Here is a 22306-nt window from a genome sequence, read left to right on the forward strand (position 1 = left end):
GCTTGGCATACTGCCTTTGTCGGCGAAGGAGCCCCCGACATATATGAGAGAATGACAGAAAGTCTTCGAAATTGGATTTTGAATCATACAAATGAAAATTGATTTTATAAATATTATGAAAAATAAATACAATAATCCCCTTGGCATCTTTATGAAGAAAAATTCACTCTTGCGAAAAATCTTCTTTCCCAGAAAACTTCCTAAACTCTTATCGTTGCAGAAACTCCCATCAAATAAATCTCATCTTCAGCAATTTATCTGTAATGTACCAACAAAATCTTCCTGATTGCCCCCAAAGCCCAAGAGAAACTTTTTTTTTATTAAAAAAAAAACTTGGTGGTACGATGAAGAATGTTTGAAGCGCGCGAATAATTTCCGCGCCAAAAGTATAAGTTGTGGGGTATTAGGCGCAAAAGACAAGGTGATGCAATATTGTAAACGCAGCTGCGCAGACCGCCAGCTTGTATTGGACATTGAATCAAGATGGAAGGTAGTCCCTTTGGCGCAGAGGATAGCGCGTTGGACTTCTAATCCAAAGGTCGCGGGTTCGATCCCCGCAAGGGATGAGCAATTTTTCTTTTTTTACACAACATTACACACACATATTGATTTGTTCGATTTAATTAAATTGTAATTTCTACTATTTAATGCAAAATAATGTGGAAATTTATGCGAGAAAAATTAATTTTAATTGCTTAAGCCAAGGGGTCAACAACTTATGTGAAATGCAATATTTTTCTCAAATAATTTTATATTGTTTTATGCTTCATTGCTTGGATTTTGATAAAAAAAATTATGCAATATTGCATCACTTGTCTCATTTTCTTAAGGAAGATTCCCCGGAAGATTTCTTTTGGTACACAGACAACAAGAGAATGAAGAAAAAAAAATTGACGTTATAAAAATAACGAGAAGAATTTTTCTACCCCGTTTTAGGAGCATAAAATGGATAAATGCAGGTAATTCGGGGAATTGGTGGTATCATAAAATCATCCCCAACTTGACATTGTTGCCATAACTTTCCACGCACGATGTAGCATAAAGCATCAAGGGGGTGGTGCGCACAAGGGAAAGGCACACAGTGTGTATCAGAGAGAAAAGTTACCCTCCCGTTGTACGCGACTCTTTGGGGTGGAAGCAACAACAAATAAATCATCCCTTAATTTTGGATGAATGCAAACGTAGCCACGCCTTTGCTTCTAAAGTGTTTTACTTAGTTACCATCCTTTTGGCTCAATTTCTCTTTCTCTTTCACATCATGCCATTATTTCTCATTTTATTTTTCTTCCCGTCCGGACACTCGAGATATTCTGTACCCCCCTAGCCCCATTCCCTAGCCCCCACATAAGGCATTTTCCTCCCTCAAACGATGCGAAGCAGTGGTGAAGAAGTATTCATCATCCAGGGGGTTTAGAACTTGAAAAATCATTTTTTTTAATTTAAAAAATAAAAATTATTTTACAAAAATCTTCAAGGGGCTAATCATTTAGAAATGTTAAGCCCTTTTATTGTCAAGTTGAATTGAATTAGTTTTTTTTAATAAAGATAGCGTAGGAGGTTAGGATGAATAAAAAAAAATTGAATTTTAAAACTTCGCGAAAAATGTATGAAACATGCATGAAACTTTCTTTCCATCCGCCATTTTGAGAAACCCAAAAATTTTATTTTCGATATATATCTCAGTTTCTATAATAGCTAGAAGTCTGAAAATATGATAAATTGTAGGAGACACAAATACTTTTCACAAAACAACTCATAATCGAAAATCGGTCAAGCCGTTTAGCCAACATAGCCGCCACGATTTTTTTTAATAGAAAATCAACCATAACTCGTAAATGGCTCGATTGATTTCGTTCAAATTGAACTCAAATGATAGATCTCAAGAAACTCTACATCTTTAAGGAACATCGTAAGTTCCGAAAGTGCCCACTAGGGGGCCTAAAATCAAAGCCAAACTTTTCGATTATATTTTAATGAATATCTTGGTTAAAAATTCGAAAATCTTTGGAACCGTTATGATTTACTATACATTCCCCAAAAACGTACATAGGTATTAGAAAAAAGCTTGGTTACCTATTTACTTGTACATTTTAACATTGAATATTACCAAATTTTACCCACTTTAGCACTTCTTTGAACATTATTAAAATAAAAGAAATAATAAAAGAAAATTGAAACATTTTGTGCTTCACCCCTTGCTTTTTGGGAAAGCGCTTCAAGGCGAAACACGGACTTCCAACCCCTTTCTCTCTCTGTGGATAGAGACCGGGGCTGGCAGATGGATATCTAATATAAATGATAAGGTTTCTCCTAGATTTACTTGGCGCAAAATCCCCCATACTTCCAACCCAACGTATACACCGCACCGCATCCAAAAAGGAGGAGAGAATGATTGGATTTAGCCCGGAGTTGGTGGATTTGTGTGGGATTATATGCGAAATGTACAACGATGGGGCGTTATGTGTATGTGTTGAGCAATTGGAGAAAATGGGGAATGAAATATTGAGGAAATGGAGCCAGCCAACGATATAAATGACCTAAATGGGGAGTAATTTATTTGAGCACACTCTTGAGGGAGAGAAAAGCTCATGTCCGTTTCTTTTTCTTCTTCACCACACCACCCCCTCCTGCTCACTTCAGCGCTACATCATGTCTCGAGGTTGCACACCCGCGGGGAGAAAGAAAAATCCTCCCTCTAAGGTCCTTGGCGGAAGGATTTTTTTCCATATTTCTTTTGCAAAGATTTTCTCAAGATTTTCCAATGAGATTTAAATTGAATTTAAAGAAAAATCTTTATGAAGGAATCTATCGAGGAAAACTATATATAGGTTATCGATCATCAACTAATAAAAGAAAATCTAAGCAAAGAGAGAGAAAGAAGAAATATTCTCAATTTAGTTGTTTTTGATATGTTTAAAAATATATATATTTAACTATATACGTGCTCATGACGCAAAAGCTCTGTCCATTGAGAATATTTCGGTGTGTTCGTTCACATCCCCACCCCTCTGCATGGTATATTCTTGTACATACAGCCAGAGAGTGTTTTAACACAATTGCGCGACATCTTAAATTGCCGTAATGAAATCAAATTTCAAAATTGAACCAAGCAATTCCATATTAAAACACCATATACAAATACCAATAAATTATGTTGCTATGGGGCGGTGCTAAGAAAATGTGCTTTCACACTCTTTCCCAACTACCTATCTCTCTCTCGCAGCTATATATAGTTGTGTGCTTTTAGCTAAAGCTCAGAGATAGGTGCACGTTTGCGTTGGAAGAGCTGAGAACATCAACGCGGGCATTTTGAATGATTCCCCCCTAGCAAAAAAGAAGAACATACAAGACAATGTCAATCAAACTTGAGTAGTTGGAGAGAAGGAGAAAGATGCTAAAGTGGGCGGAGCTTTTAATGCAATCTGCAGTGGAATGAGGGAGATAGAGGGAATTCCTCTCAGCTTCTGCCTTGGCCTGGACCACAAAAATCTCCCGTACAGCGAAGTTCAAATATAAAATCAACACATTCGTCGGTATGGCTTTCAGTACAATAAATTCCCTCTGAGTGATCGTGCGGTATGATTTTGTGACATTCCGTGTGTCTCCTATGTGTGGCCAATTTATTCGTCAAAATGTGGTGAATGTGTCGCGCAGAAAAGATCATCAAAAATAAATTTAAAAAACATTTTTTAGAGACTCCAGAAAAAAACTTTAAAAATAAATTCAGTGATGTTCTCGTGAGAATCTCGAGAAAAGAAACTGAAAAAAAAGGTCCAATCTGTGATATTTGTGAAGGTAGCTGTGAGACTTTCTAACAAATCAGCACTATCCAACATCCTCGAAGAAGTAGAGAAAAAATCTTTTAAAATTACTTCAAAGATTTTTTAAAAAAATCCAATAATTCTCATTCGTAAAATCTCCACATCAACCCCCTAAAGAAGGTGCGGGGCGTAAAACCCGCTAAAAGAAAATCATCATTTTCTCCGACGGGAATAAGGTAAAAGAAAAATCATTCTCACAAAAATAAAATATAAATCAAAACATGGGTCAAAACCACGGAAAAATGGCTGCAATTTATCCATCCCCCATTGTGGGAGTTTTTTTTGCAGGAGGGACTAGAAGGGGCGAAGGGGAGAAGACACACATGTGAATTTTCAGTCGATAGAGCATTTCAATTAAAATTTGTTAAATGACCGCAGCACCAAATGCACTTAATTACTTAATTATTCAAATGCATTTTAATTGATCATTTTTGGGTTTTTCATTTCCTCATTTTACCTCTCCTCCTCCCACCCACATATACTCAATTACATACGGGGTGGAGTGCAAAATAAAATGGAAAACTGTGTTGTGTGGGTGGCCAAAAGGGTGGTATTGAGGGAAGGAGGGCAAGGGGTGGAATTTATGTGATTTTCATATTTGTGAAAATATCACAACTGCCCAATTTCCTCCGAATATGAATTTATCCCATTTTCCTACACCAATAATTCACTCAATTTTCCTCTATAATTCACTACCACGTAATTTTAGGGCTTAAGCGAAAAACGATTTTACCTCCATCAATTTAGCAAAAGCCCCCAAAAGGGTAATCAGTGTAAAATTTATAAATACATTTTTTCAAAACTTTTTTTTTAATTATTAAAAATTGAACAATAAATTGATTTTTTTGGAAACAAATAATTGTTAATTTTCTAAAAATAATTAATCTCATGCTAGCTTAAGATTAAATTTGCAGCATTATTAAATTAATAATTGATTTGAGTCAAAATTAAAGCGCTAAATCACCAGGCGTCACCATCTTAACCCATTAATTTTATTGATTAGTTCTCTAAGCTAAAAATATTATTTTTTATTAATTTTCTGGTCGGGTGTGACATATTAGACTCTATAGGTATTCTAGATTCTCAGTTAATGATGCAAAAGGAGAAATCTTCAAAATAGAATATGGTTTAACCAGTAATTTCATAACCTTTCAGCATTATTGGATAGTTTTTCCTCCGGAAGTATTGTTGGTAATTTTCGGTAGTAAAACTTATTTATTAAAATTTCTTCAATTAAATTTTATTTTGTAATTTTTCAGCTCTCAGAATGTGTAAAAAGAATAGAGAAAATACAAGAAAAATACGATCTATGACAACGTAAAAAAAAGATTTCAACATTATAAGCAGATTTAGAAGCTAAAATGAATGGTTTTTAACCTTTAAAAGAACATTTAAAGTTTCTTTGTTGCCATATTCTCATTATTTTTTTTATTTCTGACAAAACAGTCCATAATATTCGATTAAAGAAAGAAAATTGCCTAAAATTTGGCTTTTCTTGATTATTCTGAAATCAGACTTTGCGAAAATTAAAAAGAAAATCCTGAGCATATGAGTTGATACATTGATTAATTAATAGTTAAACTTCGGGGGGTATGAAGTACTTTTCATTCTCATTTCTGGCTTAGTTAATTTTAAATTTAAAAAATATGGAGGCGCCGGGTAAGACAAAACCTTCCCTTCCCTCAAGAATTAAAAGTAATTCTGTGCAGAATAAAAGACAGAATTCAACTTAATTAATACATATTCCGCACTTAATAAATATTGTCGCAAATAAGTGGTAAAATATACATAAATAGTTGAAGTACGAATTGAATGCAAAGAGGCAACACACACGTATGGGGGGAATTGTCCGCCCACGAATGTGCACTTGATACTTGCAATGTAATACGAATAATGTGGCCGCAATGAGATGTGCAATGAAAGTGCTGGGCGAGATGGAAATGATGGGGCATCCAGCTGGTGTCGCACCATGATTTAAATATCAATTGAGGAGCCAAAATTAAATAATTGGCCATTTGATATAGGTTAACCGAGTTCTGGTCAGACATGGCGGGGTGAGCCAGTTCCGTGCCAGCTACACTGCAAAGTGCATTGCTGGGTGCGCGCGGGGATTGCATTGCAAGGTCGTCTCTGCAATTCGATTGGACGATTTATGATCATTTTGCTCATCCTGACAATCTTTTCTGCGTCCGGCTCATTTAAATTATATATTCTCTCTGTGCGCGTGTGGTTAGTCTGCTACATAATGTACACACATGTTAGTTGAACGGGGAGCCCTACAAGAAAACCTCACAGCCGATGAAGGCTGTATATATGAAGGAAAATTGCCCACGAGCTTTCTTCCGTCCACGCGCTCATCTTTGATGAAGATGGCATCACCATGTATGAGATGACATAGTAAATCGTCCAGTGTACTTCAAGTCAATTGCTAGTTGAGATACTTTTCAATTCATGCCTTTAGTGATGGAACATTTACACAAAAGGCAAACCATTACATTCCATATAGATAAATTCAATTGGCATGAAGAATCTCTCTGATGATGGATTTTGTTTCTTTCAAGAAAAAGGAAAGCTCAAAGTCTTAAGCTAATTTTGTTATTTTCTCAATTCTTTCATTGCCTTTACATTCCTCACACAGGATAAGTACAGGAGTCAAATGAATCGGAAAATTCAACCGAATCCCATCATGTTGCGGGAGGAGAGAAATCAGCTAATTGAATGGCTGAGCCACTTAATTACTTGCAAAATAGATTTAAAGGACAATGGTAGGGAATAAAAGAAGAGTCCTCTGTGATCGTGTCAAGAGTTGACAAAACGGAACGTCACCCTCATTTACAGGCCATCGGCAACCCCCTTTTCATTCTCGGGGTGTAATTGAGTTGAAATTACACAATGAACTACCCAAAAACATTCAGCTTAGATTGCACATGTCATTTATATGTTTGAGGATTATAAATCCCCTATTTCCCAGAAATCCTCCCTCATCATCATGTTCTCCATCCCCTTTTACATTCAGAGCACCATTCTTGAGCAAAATATTTATTTAAGGATCAAGAGAAAATCATTTGAGAAGGAAAATAAATAAATATAGTTTGTCTTCCTTATCATCTTCCTTATTCATCAAAAGATTTTCTTTTAATTCACCACGAGACTATTCGCGTTGTGAATGAGGAAGAAGAAAAAAAACCTCTAGCGACATTCTATGAAATGAAACAAGCAAGAACAATTTAATAAAAAGCACTCAATTGATGATAATCAAATTTAAATATAAAATTGCGTTGGCTCCGAGGCAAAACAATAAAATGAGAGAAATAATATTTAATAAATTCCCTCCTATATGTGCCACTATTAGCTGCGTGTAACATTGTCGCAGAGGCGGCACTTGAGGCCATCACTGCGCGCGGGGTCTCACAAAGCCCCATAGCAAAGTGGATCACACTCCTCATGCCAAATTAATACTTGTTAATGGTCATTAGACTAATATTCTACTTTACACAACACTGTGTGCATTTACTTTAGATTGAATACAAGCGATATTTGCAGAATTTGCCTGAATTGCAAATGCCATCAGCAAATTGTGCGGAATGATGCTAATTTTGCGAGATGCTGCCCATGTGAAATTTAAGAAGAGATTTCTCTATCTTCTTACGATTTTTTGTTATATCTCTAACACCTGATGAAAGGGTAAATGGAGTTTTCGAAATTTTAAAGGTTCTTATGCACAGTACTTATTAAAACAGAATAATTAAATTTTATTCGAAATTCCTTCAATTCTTGTGTCTATTCCAAAAAGTTTTGAATGAAATATTTTTTTGGAATTTTTTCAGAAAAAAAAAATATAAAATTTCTCCTTGTGATCTTGAGCTGTCTTTTGAGGAGCCATAATTCAGAATCATAGCCTATCAAAATATTTTAGAGCAAAATTCCTTAAAAAAATGACAATAATGTTTGTCAATATTTTAATTTAACAATTAGAGGATCAAGCCTCCTAACCTAAAAGTTTAACCTTTATTTTCTCTCAAAAGAAAATATTTTATCCAAGATTTTATCCAAGTTTTTTTTCGACGATATTGAAGTAATAAAACTTCTCTATACACAGATGTAGAATTTATAACGAAATGTTAAATATGTTTTATTTCTGTGGCGATTGAAAAAAAAGTCGAATTAGCCACTTTGGTCAGCAAAATCCTCTAAGGGTTAATTATGTACTAATATTAAGAAAATATAAGAGGAATTCTTTTATTTGTTAATGTGTAGAAATTAAAATTTATTTAAGGAAAAACTTCATTCAAAAATGTCGTTTGTGTGTAAAAGTTTTTCCCAAATATTTTCCCAAAATATTTATTATACAAATTTCCAGCAGCAGCAGCAACATCATACATCTCGTAATGTACAAATTTGTGTAAAATCACAGAGTGAGGGATATTTCGCAAATGTGCAAAATTATATGTAAATTTCTTGGTGTTGGTACCAAAAGTGGCTAATAAATTTCGTGTAATTAAGCATCAACCCGCCTTTCGTGTCTCTCGGAATAAATTACCCTTCTTCTCCTTTTGCACATTACATTTAAAATACGTGTGCTGTTTTTGGGGTGTACCGAGAGTGAGAGGCACACACTCTCTCTCTCTGGGTAAAATGTTCATTTGCTAAAATGCATTTGATACCATTAATTTTGCACGATTTATAACACACACTAACACGCTGCTGTGTGTATTATATCTCTGTGCTAAATTCCCAAAGTACGTTTTCACTTTACTCCCGGGAAGTTTCCGGGAAATGGGGCAGGAGGAGGGTGGTGGTGGTACACACACAACCCACTTTTAAACTTCCTTTTTGGAAAATACATCTCTCTATATACAATTTAGATATGTTCTATTTATGAGAGACAAAACTCAGCATGAGCATGCAAAACTCTTCCTGCCATCCACCCATTCCCCCCCTGAATACGAGGACAGGGAGGCGGGGCCGAAGAGAATAATTGCCACAATCATATAATTGCTTTTGATAATTAATTATCAATTTCAGGATGTTCATTTGCACATCAACACCTGCGTCCTACCATGCTATAAATTTCAATTTACCATTGTTCTGCACACCACCACCCGCAACATCCGTGCGCGCGAGTTTATTTTTTATTCCTCAAAATGGAATTGAAGATATAAATCACAAAACTTGGACGATAATGAAAGAGATAATCGTAAAAAAAAAGTACTCCAACGCTCTTCGCGTACTTTTCTGCGTCCTTTTTGTGGGTACCACCATAGCTCTCAAGAGGATTGCTATATTAATTCACTTCGCCCATTTGTTTTGTCCACTTTTGCACCATTCACAAATGATCCCCAGTATACAATAAAGAGAGGGAAAAAATATATATGAGTGGGTGCTACTTCAAAACACTTTTATATTAACTCCATTCTCTCCTTTCCCGTGAAATTTTGCACATTTGGTGTCCTTTTGTTGTTTTGGAATGCATTGTAATGCTCTATCAAATTTTCTAATCAAATTTCTATTATTTTAATTCATTTCTCAATTAGTTGGTATACCACAATCGTGGCATACCAAGTATTGTAATCGTCGGAAAAACCGACCACCTCAGATCGGGCTCAAACTTGGTATGAGCACGTTTTAGACATCCCACATTACGAAAATGGTGGTGGAAAATTTTTGATCCGGCCGGCCTGCCGTCCTGCCGTCCTGCCGGCCTGCCGTCCGGGACTCTAAACTTAGCCTTATATCTTCTGAACGGTGAGAGATAGAAACTTCCGGTTTGAAGTTTTCTATAGAAATGTGGGTGTAAATTTTTATTTTTTCGCATTTTCAAAATCCATGATGGCCGCCGTCCGCCATTTTGAACTACCGTCAACCACTTCCATTACAGCTAGAGATCTGAAATTTTAGTATTTTGTAGTGCTCAGTGAGACGTTTTCATCGATAACTCATACTTGAAAATCGGTTAAGCGGTTTAGCAAATATGGCGACCTAAAGCAAAAAGTGTTTTTTCGATATATCTCAAGAACGGCTTGACGGATTTTAACCATCTTGGTATCAAATGAAAGGTATTGAGAAGCCCTACAACTGTCTAGAACATTCCAAGTTCCAAAAACATCCGCAAGAGGCGCTAAAATCAAAAACAAAAATTGCCTAACTTTAAGAGGCAATATCTCCGAATCCCCATCATCGATTTCCTTTAAATTTTGATATGTTGTAGCCTGACTCAATATCTTTCACCAGTCCGAAAATGAAGAAAATCTATGTCGCCGTTTAGAAGATATGGCCATTTAAAAAATTCTTGCATTTGAAAAGTTCTAAGAGCCATATCTCTTGAACCGCTTGTCTGATTTTGCTCAATTTGGTATCAAATTAAAGGTTTTGCAATTATCTACAACTTTTTAGAACATCAGAAACCTCTAGAACCATTCCTTCAGGACGAAAAAGGCGAAAAACTCTTTTTGTGAAACAAAAATCCGCCATTTTGTGTTCTAGAGGTGACATTGAAAATCATTGAGATATATGCCAAATTATAGCTTATTTCAATACCTTTCCATAACTAGTCAAGAAATTTCTGTAGGTCTTATAGAACCAGAGATATGACCATTTTTATGCCTCAAATTGATGAATTTTACCGAAAATCATTTCTTCATGCTTTTTAATACATTTGATTAATAACATTATGAAACATTAAAAAAAACTTTTTCTAACGTAGAATAATTAGTCTTCATAAGCGTAGTTTGTAATTTTGTAATTTTTTACATCGCATACTTTTATAGTATTTTTTTAAGTGAATCGCAGTAGCAACGATTTTTTTTCATTGTCAAAGCAAAAAACATTGAAAAATAGTCAGCTGAAAAATTGCGAAAAAGCGTGAAAAAGCAGTGAATAAGTGAGAAAAGAAGTAAAACTCAGTGCATTATAATGGAGGGATGCAGGAAAGAGAAATCAGGACAAGGAGGACTGCCAGCTAAAAGCCATTTTCGTCAAAGAAAAAAGGTAAGTTTTTCTAAAATGAAAATGTATCGCGAATTCTTAGACATGATTGTAAATCAAATTTTCTTTCAAATAAAGTGATTTTATTAAAAGATTTTACACTAATTCAGTGATATTTTAATAGGAAATCATATAAAGAAATAATTTTTTTGATTATTTTTTATGATATTTGGGCAAAAGAATAAAGAAAAGTACTAAATATTTTGTGTTGCACAAAGTGGACAAAATTCACAAAGTAACTTCCATGAAATTCCATAAAATTCAGCCAATATTAGTTAGTTTATCTCTTTTTAACAATTTCCCGGCTTTTCTTCATAGTGTTTTATGTAAATGTTCTTAGAAAAAAAAATGAAAAAGCACTTTTCTAAAACTTCTTCTTCTTTTTAATTTTTAGCAGGTCAGGATGTCACGTCGACATCCACACAGCCCCTTTTCTGAAACAAAATTTTATCCTTTTCTTCTTCTTTAATTTAATCCTTTTCTTCTTCTTTAATTTAAAAGTTCTCAGTGAAAATGTTAATAAACATGGATAATAAAGGACTCAATCCATTCCATCTTGGTTAATTTGAAGGTTGGAAAACAACCGAATTTTTGTGAAAACTTTTTTTTTAATACGAGGTAAATTGTCGCTTCGCTCCAATATACCGCACCCTGCATCGCAGGGATTTATTGCGCTTAATTCACTCGTTAAATAATCACCTGATATCAGTAGCCTCTGTACCAAATTTAATCGCGATCGGTTCACCAGTGTAGAAATGCGGAGATATACGGACGCGATGTTCTTTAATTTATTATATAGATTTTTTTTTCTAATTTCTTTTAGAACAATTGGAAATTTTTTTAAGACAATTGGGAAAAATGTTTATGATATTTTTGAATTACATTATATCGTTTAATAACTTAATATCGACGTGCTGCATCTATTATCTTTCTGAAATTAAAAATGGTCTTTTTTTTATTTCACGCTAAGGTCTTTAGGTTTATTGCCCTATGAAAGACGGCCGTAACAATTAAATATTCTATTCTAATTAGGAAAAAGTCTATTGATGCACAAAAATGATTAAAAATATAATAAAAACATGTCATTTAATTGTGTGTTAGTTTTATATTTTTTGGAATTTCTACCTATTCTGTGAATTAAATTGTGAAAATTGCCCACTTTTTGTCAGAAACCGTGATTAAATAAAATTTGATCATTTGCGACATTTTTTTTCATTTATTTGTCCCAAAAATGCCAATTTTTTCTGTAATTTTCAGGGCGAAAATGATCGTTGTGGTGCCAGGATTTTAGGAGCAGCATATTATTTGTGTTGCGCCCTAAAAACTGAAGACTTCCCGATCGTCTCGTGGTCGGGAAGTTCCCCTTGTGGGATCATAAATCAAAAAAATCAAAAAATCAAACATACACAAACAATAAAACATTCAAACAAATCTAAATACACACATACAAAAGCACATTTACAAAATAAAAACAAATATACAAAAATATATTTAAAAAAATTAAAACAACCACGTATTATAAAACCTCTAAAATTGTATGGAGGTGGATTTAAAAAGAAAAAAGTACATGTATTTCAAAATAAAAAATACTTTGACAAATTAGGTATTGTAAAACCAAAAATATTAATGAGAGGATCTTTCTACCAAGATAATTTAGCACTTTTTGGTCCTATTTCGAACAATAAACAATGTACGGCAAATGCCATAACAGCAATAATTGCGTCACATTTGTATGAAATAAAAAATTGGAATGAAAAACTTATAAATGATATACTAATCGAAGGAGACAAACTTTATAATACAAATATTTATAAAACGAAAGAAGGTTTACTGAATGCTGAGGATATTATAGACAAAGACGACAAAAACATTTTTCTGTTTGGAAAGAAAATTACCCTAAATTGTATAACATCATGTTACGAAGAATTGCAGGGAGAATTTTATGGAAAATTTGAATATAAATCTTTTGAATATTCACTCAAATACTTTTTTAAGCATTTCACATATGGTGTAATTACATGTTCTAATTTAAGTGTAGCAATATTTAAACAAGACAATTTTTTTTATATATACGACAGTCATTCAAGAGGTGAATTTGGTCAAATTGTATATGAAAAAGGTAGAGCTGTCCTTTGTGGATATATGAATATTGATCATATATATAAAATTTTGAAATACAATTTCTTTCATGGTAATGAAAATTATAGTGGTGAAAAATGGTTCACAATCACTCCTTTTGAAATATCAGAAAATGATATTGAAAAGGAAAGTGAAAAGAGTGAACAATTTGACACCACAATGTCAAATACAAACATAATTAATTCAATAAACGATACTTCTAACACACTAAGCTCAACAAAAGTTGTAAGTCAAACAGAACATTCAATGAGTAAATATATTTTGAAAAGGAAAAGAGAGCAACATAAAGTTTATATTAAAAAAGTACATGAAATTGAACGAACAGACCCAATTAAAAAAGAAAAAGACAATGTAAGAAGAAAGATAGAGCGAAAAATTGAACGAATGGATCCGAATAAAAAAGAACAAGACAACAAAAAACGAACTGAAAGACGTAAAATAGAAGAGTTAGATCTAAATAAAAAAGATAAAAATAATATGAAGAGAAAGGAAAGACACAAAATTAAACGAAGGGACCCAATTAAAAAAGAAGAAGAAAATGAAAAACGAACTAAAAGACGAAAAATAGAAGAATTAGATCTAATGAAAAAACTAAAAAATAATAACAACAGAAAAGTGAGACGCAAAAATGAACGAAAAGACCCAGTTAAGAAAGAAGAAGATAACTATAAAAGAACTAAAAGACGTAAAATAGAAGAATTAGATCCAATGAAAAAACTAAAAAATAATAACAACAGAAAAGTGAGACGCAAAAATGAACGAAAAGACCCAGTTAAGAAAGAAGAAGATAACTATAAACGAACTAAAAGACGTAAAATAGAAGAATTAAATCCAACAAAAAAATTAAAAAATAATAACAAAAGAAAAGAAAGACACAAAATTGAAAGATCAGATAAAAATAAAAGAGATATTGAAAATGAAAAACGTAGAAATAGACACAAAAAAGAAAGAATTGACCCAAAGAAAAGGGCAAAAGAAAATCTAGCAAGAAAAATAAGACTTAAACTAGAACGTAAGCGAGCTAAAATGAAGAGTATTATAAAAATATTAAGATATAAAAAATCTATGAACAAGAAAACAAATATATTTGAAGATTTTAAATCAATTAAGGATAAACGTTTGATAACATTTTACAGAAGAAATATAAACACAAAAAGATTGAAAGAAAAATACAAGAAAATTCGAGAAATAAAGGATAAAAATAATGTAACTGATAATCCGCCTAAAAGCAAAGAAACATATGAAAAATTGATTATGCAATTTAGAAAGAATAAAACAAAATCTCTTGAAAAAATTATTAAGAAGCCTCTAAAGAAAAAGCTAAGTAAATATATGAAACATAAAATCATTCAAATTAAAGACAAAAGCAAAACTATATTAGAATTTTTCAATGTAACACGAAAAAAAGTTCCAAATTATGTTTGCGCATCTTGTGAAGGACTATTTTTTAAACATTCAGTTCAACTTTTGAAGATTGAAAAATGTAAATATCACGATAAGAATTATTTGGATGAAATAAGTAAAATATCTGATTATTGCTGTACAACATGTTATAATTCTCTTAACAGAAACAAACTGCCCACATTGGCAACCAAAAATGGACTTAAGTTTCCTGAAATTCCAGAATGTCTATTAGAATTGAATGAACTTGAAGAGAGAATGTGTTCACCAATTATCCCTTTTATGACAATTCGCGAATTGAAACATTATCTTTTGAATGCACAGAAAAGTTTGAAAGGGAGCACTGTTCATATTCCTGTAGAAGTCAATGAAATGCTGCAAGTTCTACCTCGAACGTTTGATAATATGCAAACCGTTCAGGTAAAACTACTAAGGCATTTAAAATATAAAAATCACTACATGTTTCAAACTGTTAGACCCCCATATATTATAAGAGCTATGAAATATTTGGTAACAACACCTTTGTACAAAGAAAAAAATATTACACTAGATGAAAAATATGTAAATCTTAATGAAAATGTTGATGAAATTAATTTTATTGTAGACCCCAAAGATAATGAAGTTGATATATATGAAGCCGAAACACAAAAAATATTTAATATATATGACGCCGAAACACAAAAAATATTTAATGTATATGATCTTGAGACACAAAAACTACATGATGTATATGATAAAATAACACAAAAAATTATTAATATTTATGATATGGAAACCCAAAAAATTGAAAATGATAATGTTATTAAAAATACAACTGATTTAACACATCTTACAAATGAATTATTAAATAATAATAATAATCCAACTGTAGAACAAAATGAAAATGACTTGAAAAATATTTTGGAAGAAACTATTCTTAAAGATACAAATATATTAAAATTTTGGCAATTAGCTAATAAACAATTCCCTACAAATGTAATGCAAGATCTCCTTTATATAAATGCAGGAGAATTGCAACGGCAACAAAGAACTTATGTAAAGAAATTTTCAAAAGATTGTAAAAACGTACAAATACTGTTTTTGAAGCCAAAGAATCCAAATGGCATTGGACATTATGTAACAACTTTACATGAAAATGGCACTATACACGTATACGACTCTCTATATTTACAAAAACTCGATCAAGATTGTATCAATTTTCTAAATGATATATACCCAGAATCACTTATAGATGGCAAATTGCAAATTAAATTTGAGAAAACATTTCAACAAAACGATAGCTTATCATGTGGAGTACATGCAATAGCTAATTCTGTAACCCTTCTCTATGATCTTAATCCAAGCCATATATCATACAATGTAAAAGAAATGAGAAAACATTTGTACAATATGCTCTGTTCTCAAAAAATCGCAATGTTCCCTGTTAATTTAGAAAAACAAAATGATGTACTTATGAAAGATATTTTAATGCATAATTCACAAATTAAAACACAACCTAAAAACTACTGAAGATGATAGAGAAAAAATACTAGAAAATTGTTATCTTACAGATAAACATATATATGATTTTTGGAATCAAGCAAATGATCAATTTAAAAATAATGTAATGCAAGATATTTTGTTTATAGATGCTGAATCTCTTAAACAACAACAAGAGTATATACAAAAATTCCCTAAAGATTTTAGAAATGTTCAAATACTATTTTTGAAACCAAAATACGAAAATGAAATTGGTCACTATGTTACGACCCTACACGAAAATGGCATAATATATGTATATGATTCCCTATTTTTGCAAAGACTTGATCAAGATTGCATAGCGTTTTTGAAAACTATATATCCAGAATCAATTGAAAATGATCAAATTGAACTTAAGTTTGAAAAGACTTTTCAACAAAATGATACTTTATCATGCGGTGTACATGCAATCGCTAATTCCGTAACCCTTCTTCATAATCTAAATCCAAGCAATATATCGTATAATGTTAAAGAAATGCGAAAACACTTGTATAACATGCTTAATTCAAAAACTATAACGATGTTTCCTATTGATTTGCAAAAAGAAACAGAAACTAAATCTCAAGATATTATTACAAGTAAAGTAACGAAAAATAATATTCCAGTAAAACAAGAAAATCCTGAAGAAGTACCGGATGAATTTGATCTTATAAATGAAGATATAATGATTCTTAATTTGACCGATATTGAAATAAAACAAGCTCAAATTCAAATGATGGCCCCTGGCATGAACAAACGTCCTGTTTATTCACGTACAGAAAAAAATTTGGAAGAATTGTCATTTATAAAAATTTATGGAGGTCATAAGATAGAAAATCAAAGTATTTCATATTCAAACCGCATTAAAGCTGAATGTAGAAATAGAGATAGAAGATGCGCAGATCCAACTAAAGTTCTTTATTCAGCTAATGAAAAAATGCAAAGATCCATTTTTAGTGCAGTAAATGTTTGTTTGAGAAAAAGTAAGAATGTCGAAAATATGACAGCAAATGATGCACTTACTGATGGATATTTGGATAAACTTAGAGAACATGATGATGGTTATAATTTCCTAAAAACAATTAATCTTACACCTGCTTATTGGGCATGGAAAAAGAATCTCCTTCTCCAAATGATAAAACAACTAGGGAAACCTACATTGTTTTTGACACTAACCATATCAGAAACGCGTTGTCCAGAACTCATTCAAGAACTTGCTAGACTCCAAGGAATGGATCTATCTCTTGAAGAAAGTATGTTCTTGAGTGAAGACATGAAAACACGTCTAGTTCGTGATGATCCCAGTAACTTGCGCACGATATTTTGATGAAAAATGTAAAAATATTATAAAAATGCTGCAAATTAATCCAGCAAGAGAAAAGAATAGAATAGGTCCCTTTGGTAAACATTATGTAGTTGATTACTTTGTAAGAACAGAATTCCAAATGCGAGGAAGTGCCCATCAACATATTTTGTTGTGGCTAAATGATTTCCCACAAATTGATGAAAGTAATCCTGAATCTTTTGAAGAAGCAATTAAAATAATTGATCAAATAATTACTTGCGAATATAAAGACCCCGAAATTTTGCCATATATTAGAAGACAAATGCACATACATTGTAGTACGTGCTATAAAAAGAAGAAAGATAAATGTAGATTTAATTATCCAATTCCACCCCTTGATAAAACTGAAATACTTTTGCCAATACCAAAAGAAGAAAAAACTGAAAAGATGAAAGAAAATTATCAAAAAATTGCAAATCTAACAGCATATTTTTCACATAAACATGAAGAAATGAGTTTCCCAGATATTTTGAAAAAACTTAAAATGACTAGAGAAGAATATATAATGGCTTTGAGATCTAATATTAAACGTTCACGCATGTTTCTTAAACGTTCAAGTAAAGAAGTAAATATAAATGCCTACAATGAAACCCTAATAATGTGTATAGAATCAAATATGGATATACAATTTGTTGTAGAAATTTTTGCTCTAGCTAAATATGTTGCTGATTATGTATCAAAAGCTGAAGCAGGAGTATCAAAAATGTTGAAAGAAATTAATGATGATACTAAAAAGCAAGGAAATGTAACATTGAGAGAAAAAATGTGCAAAATGTGTAATGGTATATGTAATTGTAAATTTATGTCAGCACAAGAAGCTGCTATGTCATGTCTATGTATGCCTATGTCAAGATGTAGTAGATCAAATGTTGTAATTAATACTAGACCAATTAATGAACGGGTCAGAATTTTGAAACCGAATGCACAACTAAAAAAATTGGATAAAAATTCCAAAAATATATTTGCTGAAAGTATTTTTGATAAATATAGTAAGCGAGATAATGAGTTGGAAAATGTAACACTCATTGAATACGCAGCAGATTATTATATGAAAAAGAAAACACGATGAAGAAGAAAACGATGATGATGTTACAGAATATGGTATGAGAAAAAAATCAAAAATTGTAATGTACAAGGGATATAAAGAATTTCAAGATCCCAATAATTATTATCGAGAACAAGTTTTGCTATTTTTACCATGGCGAAATGAAAAAGAAGAAATTGAAGATTGTGACTGTAGAATTAAGTATATGAGCAATAGACAAACCATAAATGCTGTAAGAAAGAAATTTTGTTACTTTAACGATGATGGTGTATTGACACAAATTATAAGAGATAGAGAAAATGAAAATGATGATGATCATGTCCCAGAAAGAGATAATCCTGTGGATTCTGATCAAGAAATTGATATGTTTCCCGATGAAAAAGGTGGTACCACTAGCAATAAAAAGGGATATCAATATGTTTGCCCAGAAAGAATTCAAAAAGAAGATATTTGTAAAAATTTGCAACAACTAAATGTTAAACAACGTGAAATAGTAATGTATATTTACCAATGTATAAGAACTGGCAATTTACCACTAAGGATTTTCCTCTCCGGTTCAGCTGGTGTTGGAAAATCCAAAGTGATCAATTGCCTATATCAACTCATAACACAGTACTATGATAATTTGCCAGGTAGTAACCCTGAATCTATAAAAGTACTTCTAACTGCCCCTTCAGGAAAAGCAGCATTTTTGATCAATGGTATGACAATACATACTGCCTTTGCAATTAATAATACAAAATGCACAGACTCTTTGTCGCCTGATGCAGCCAATACAATTCGATCAAAATTGAAAGATGTAAAAGTACTAATTGTAGATGAGATATCTATGGTAGGTTCAAATATAAATTCTAAAATGGATAATAGAATGAGACAAATATGTGGCGTAAATGAAAGTTATGGCGGAAAATCTGTCATATTTGTAGGAGATTTGAAACAATTGAAACCTGTAAAGGATAAATACGTTTTTGAGAAAAATCTATTGCATACCGATGCTGAATTTGTTGATTATGAAGAACGAAATGTACTATGGGAAGAATTTAAGTATTATGAATTGACTGAAATTATGCGTCAAAAAGATGATTTGTCATTTACTGTAGCACTAAATAATTTGGCTAACGGTACAATGACAGAAGACGACATAAAACTAATTCAATCAAGACAAGTTGAAAATGATGATAAAGTACCCTTAGAAGCTATAAGGCTATTTTATTATCGAAAACATGTCCGAAGCTACAATAATAATAAAATTGAAAATTTCCCTGGTGACCCTCACTTATCAGTAGCTAAAGATAAAGTATTAGAATCAAATACCACAGATAAAAAGGCTAAAGAAGATATACTAGCCAAAGTTGCAATTCAAGACCCAGAAAAAACTGGTGGATGTATGTATGAATTGAAATTGAAAATCGGTATAAAGTATATGGTTATTAATAATATAGATGTTGAAGATGGACTAGTTAATGGTGCAACTGGTACTCTTCGACATATAACTTTCAATCCAACCGATAATTCAGTTCACACTGTTTGGCTAGAATTTCCAGAAGATAGAGTAGGAAGAAAATTGAAATGTCAAGCTCGCTTTCAGAGCTACCTCACAAAAAATAGTCTTCCAAACAATCTTGTTCCAATTGAAAGACAAGTAATAACATTTGATTTTTCAGAAAAATCAAAAACTGTTATGATTGCTAGAAAACAATTGCCACTAATACCAGGTGAGGCCGTAACTATACATAAAAGTCAAGGGCAGACATATAATTCAATTTGTATTGACTTTACAAAAGGAGAGCTGCTAAATATTAATCTAATTTATGTTGCATTTAGCAGAGTTGTATCACTATTAGGTTTGTTTATAATTGGCAAATTTAAAGTACCAAAGGCCCAAGGTGAAGATCACCCAATACAGAGAGAAATGAAAAGATTGAAAAATGAAAAATTACTCATAATTCCTATGCAAAAGATTCTATGTGAAAATAAGATAAATTTAAAATTTGTTATCAAAATATTGTATCTCTAAACAAACATTTTAATGATGTACAATGTGATATTTGGTACAAAAACTTTGATATAATTGTACTCTCAGAAACAAAAACTATAAAAGATATTGATGTACCAATTTTGGAAAATTATAAAATTATCTATAGATGTGATAATGAGATTCAAAAAATTGGAGGACTACTCTGTTATGTAAAGAATGATTGTAAAATTGAAATTAAAATCAAATCTGAACAACTTTACTCAAATAGAGAAAAAGTTTTCAGTGTCACCCTATTCCTAATTGAAATCAATAATAATTTGTCAATAATTACTGGATATAAATCACCACAAACTCCATTTGCAAAGTTTAAGAATTCATTTGAGAATTTGTACTCTCAAGTTGCAAATCAGTCTGAGGTGATAATAATGGGTGATTTTAATTTTAATGCTTATGAAGGAAAGGAAGACAAGAATTTTGTAAAACTAATGAAAGAATATAATTTAAGCAATCAGTTGGATCCCAAAGGATCAACAACAAAATGTGACAATCAATTGGATGTAATTTTTGCAAATATTGTAAATCCTATTGTCACAGGAATTTATGAAAGTTACTTTTAAATTGTATGAAAATTGTAACAGCCATAAAAAGCTGCACCAAATATACAACCAGTGAAAGGACTTTTCCACCGTTTTGTCCTGGAGGTTGGTAGCCAACGCTAAGACGGCGGTGGACGCATGAGAATCTAATAAATGAATTAATAAAAATTATTCTGTATTTTATTGTTCTCCGCTTTTGGCATTTTGAATTTCACTAAACTTAAAAAAAACTCAACCGTGCAACTTTTAATACCACTCACAAAAGAAATGACAACGCATAAACTGACCCCTCCACGTTGTGGTATACCAACTCTAATAACTGGACGCGTTATGATTGACTTCTCTTTTCAGTACCTACTATAATAAAATAATTCAATATCTTTAGATAGGCCTAAATCGTCTGCGCTTTTTATGTCGTCTTACTTATAGGATAAAAACCTTCTTATTTATATTATTTGAAGAAAAAAAAGACTTTAGCATAATACTGGTGTGATTAGAACCCACAATCTTTAAATTAAAACAAATTTCTTTCAGGGCCGTAGTCAGGAAGAGTTTTTGGGTGTTCAAATACCTTAAAAGTTCAGACGGTTTAGGTTTTTCTTTAAAATTCGAAAGATATTCTTTTCAGTTTAAAAAAATTATTAAAAAAGTCTAAAAGGAATTATCAAATTTTAAATGATCGAAAAAAAACGTCAATCATTAAAATAGAAACGTTAAAATATTAAAACGTCAAAGGTTAGTAAAGAATTATCTATCGGTAGAGAAATAAACTTCAGTCAAAGAAGGAAATATCAAATATAAGAAAATTAACGTCGAATGTTAGAAAAGAAAATCAAACGTCAAAAAGAAACTCAAATGTCAGGAAAAAACGACAAACTTGAGAAAAGAAATGTCAAACGTTAGAATTTGAATAAAGCTTTGGTTTAGTATTCTCTCTTCATAAACCTCGTACTAGTTCATTGATCTATGTTTAGCGTCCTTCCATTTAAAAACTAACCAAAAAAGTAATCCTTAGAATAGTTTTCTCTCTTACGCTCTTGTTCTCTTTGAAAGTTGGTAGACCAAAAATTCTAACCTCAAACTTTAATCTCAATTTTCTCTTAAAAGAAAAACGTTTTTCCAAAAGTTTTCTCTCGACAAACTTCAATAAATAGAACTTCTCTACTAATATAGAATTTATCACAATAAGTTAGATAAACTTAATTCTGGAACGATTCAAAAAATCAATTTGTCAGTGACTGCCACTTTTGTCCTCCAGATGTTAAATCAATTTTATTAACATTTCGCACACAAAGTTTCTTCTTCATCAGGTGCATGAAACATATCAAAGAAAATCAACTAAATACATTCCCTTAATCAACTTTATCATCAACAATATAGAACTACGCGTCACTTAATTAGCCCAGATGCAATTCATTGTTGAAAATATCTCGGGCGCCGTAATTTAAGTAGAGGTCGTGTATAATTCAAAAATAAAGTGCCCGCACGTTAAAATTGCAT

At 31.9% G+C, this 22306-nt stretch overlaps 1 protein-coding gene and 1 non-coding gene across 3 annotated transcripts in view; both read left to right on the plus strand.

Moving 5' to 3' along the window:
* Nucleotides 1–493: 493 nt before the first annotated feature.
* On the plus strand, nt 494–566 carry Trnar-ucu (transfer RNA arginine (anticodon UCU)). Its single transcript has one exon. It is a non-coding gene; the product is annotated as a tRNA-Arg (tRNA).
* A 2957-nt stretch (nt 567–3523) lies between these two features.
* Nucleotides 3524–22306, plus strand: part of LOC129790603 (homeobox protein ceh-37) — a 45329-nt gene continuing 26546 nt past the window's right edge. For both annotated transcript variants that reach the window (XM_055828184.1, XM_055828185.1), the window contains exon 1: nt 3524–3997. The gene's annotated coding sequence lies outside the window, so the exon portion shown is untranslated. The remainder of the gene's footprint in view (nt 3998–22306) is intronic.

The sequence above is a fragment of the Lutzomyia longipalpis genome, chromosome 2, assembly GCF_024334085.1.
Source record: "Lutzomyia longipalpis isolate SR_M1_2022 chromosome 2, ASM2433408v1".
Classification (NCBI taxonomy): domain Eukaryota; kingdom Metazoa; phylum Arthropoda; class Insecta; order Diptera; family Psychodidae; genus Lutzomyia; species Lutzomyia longipalpis.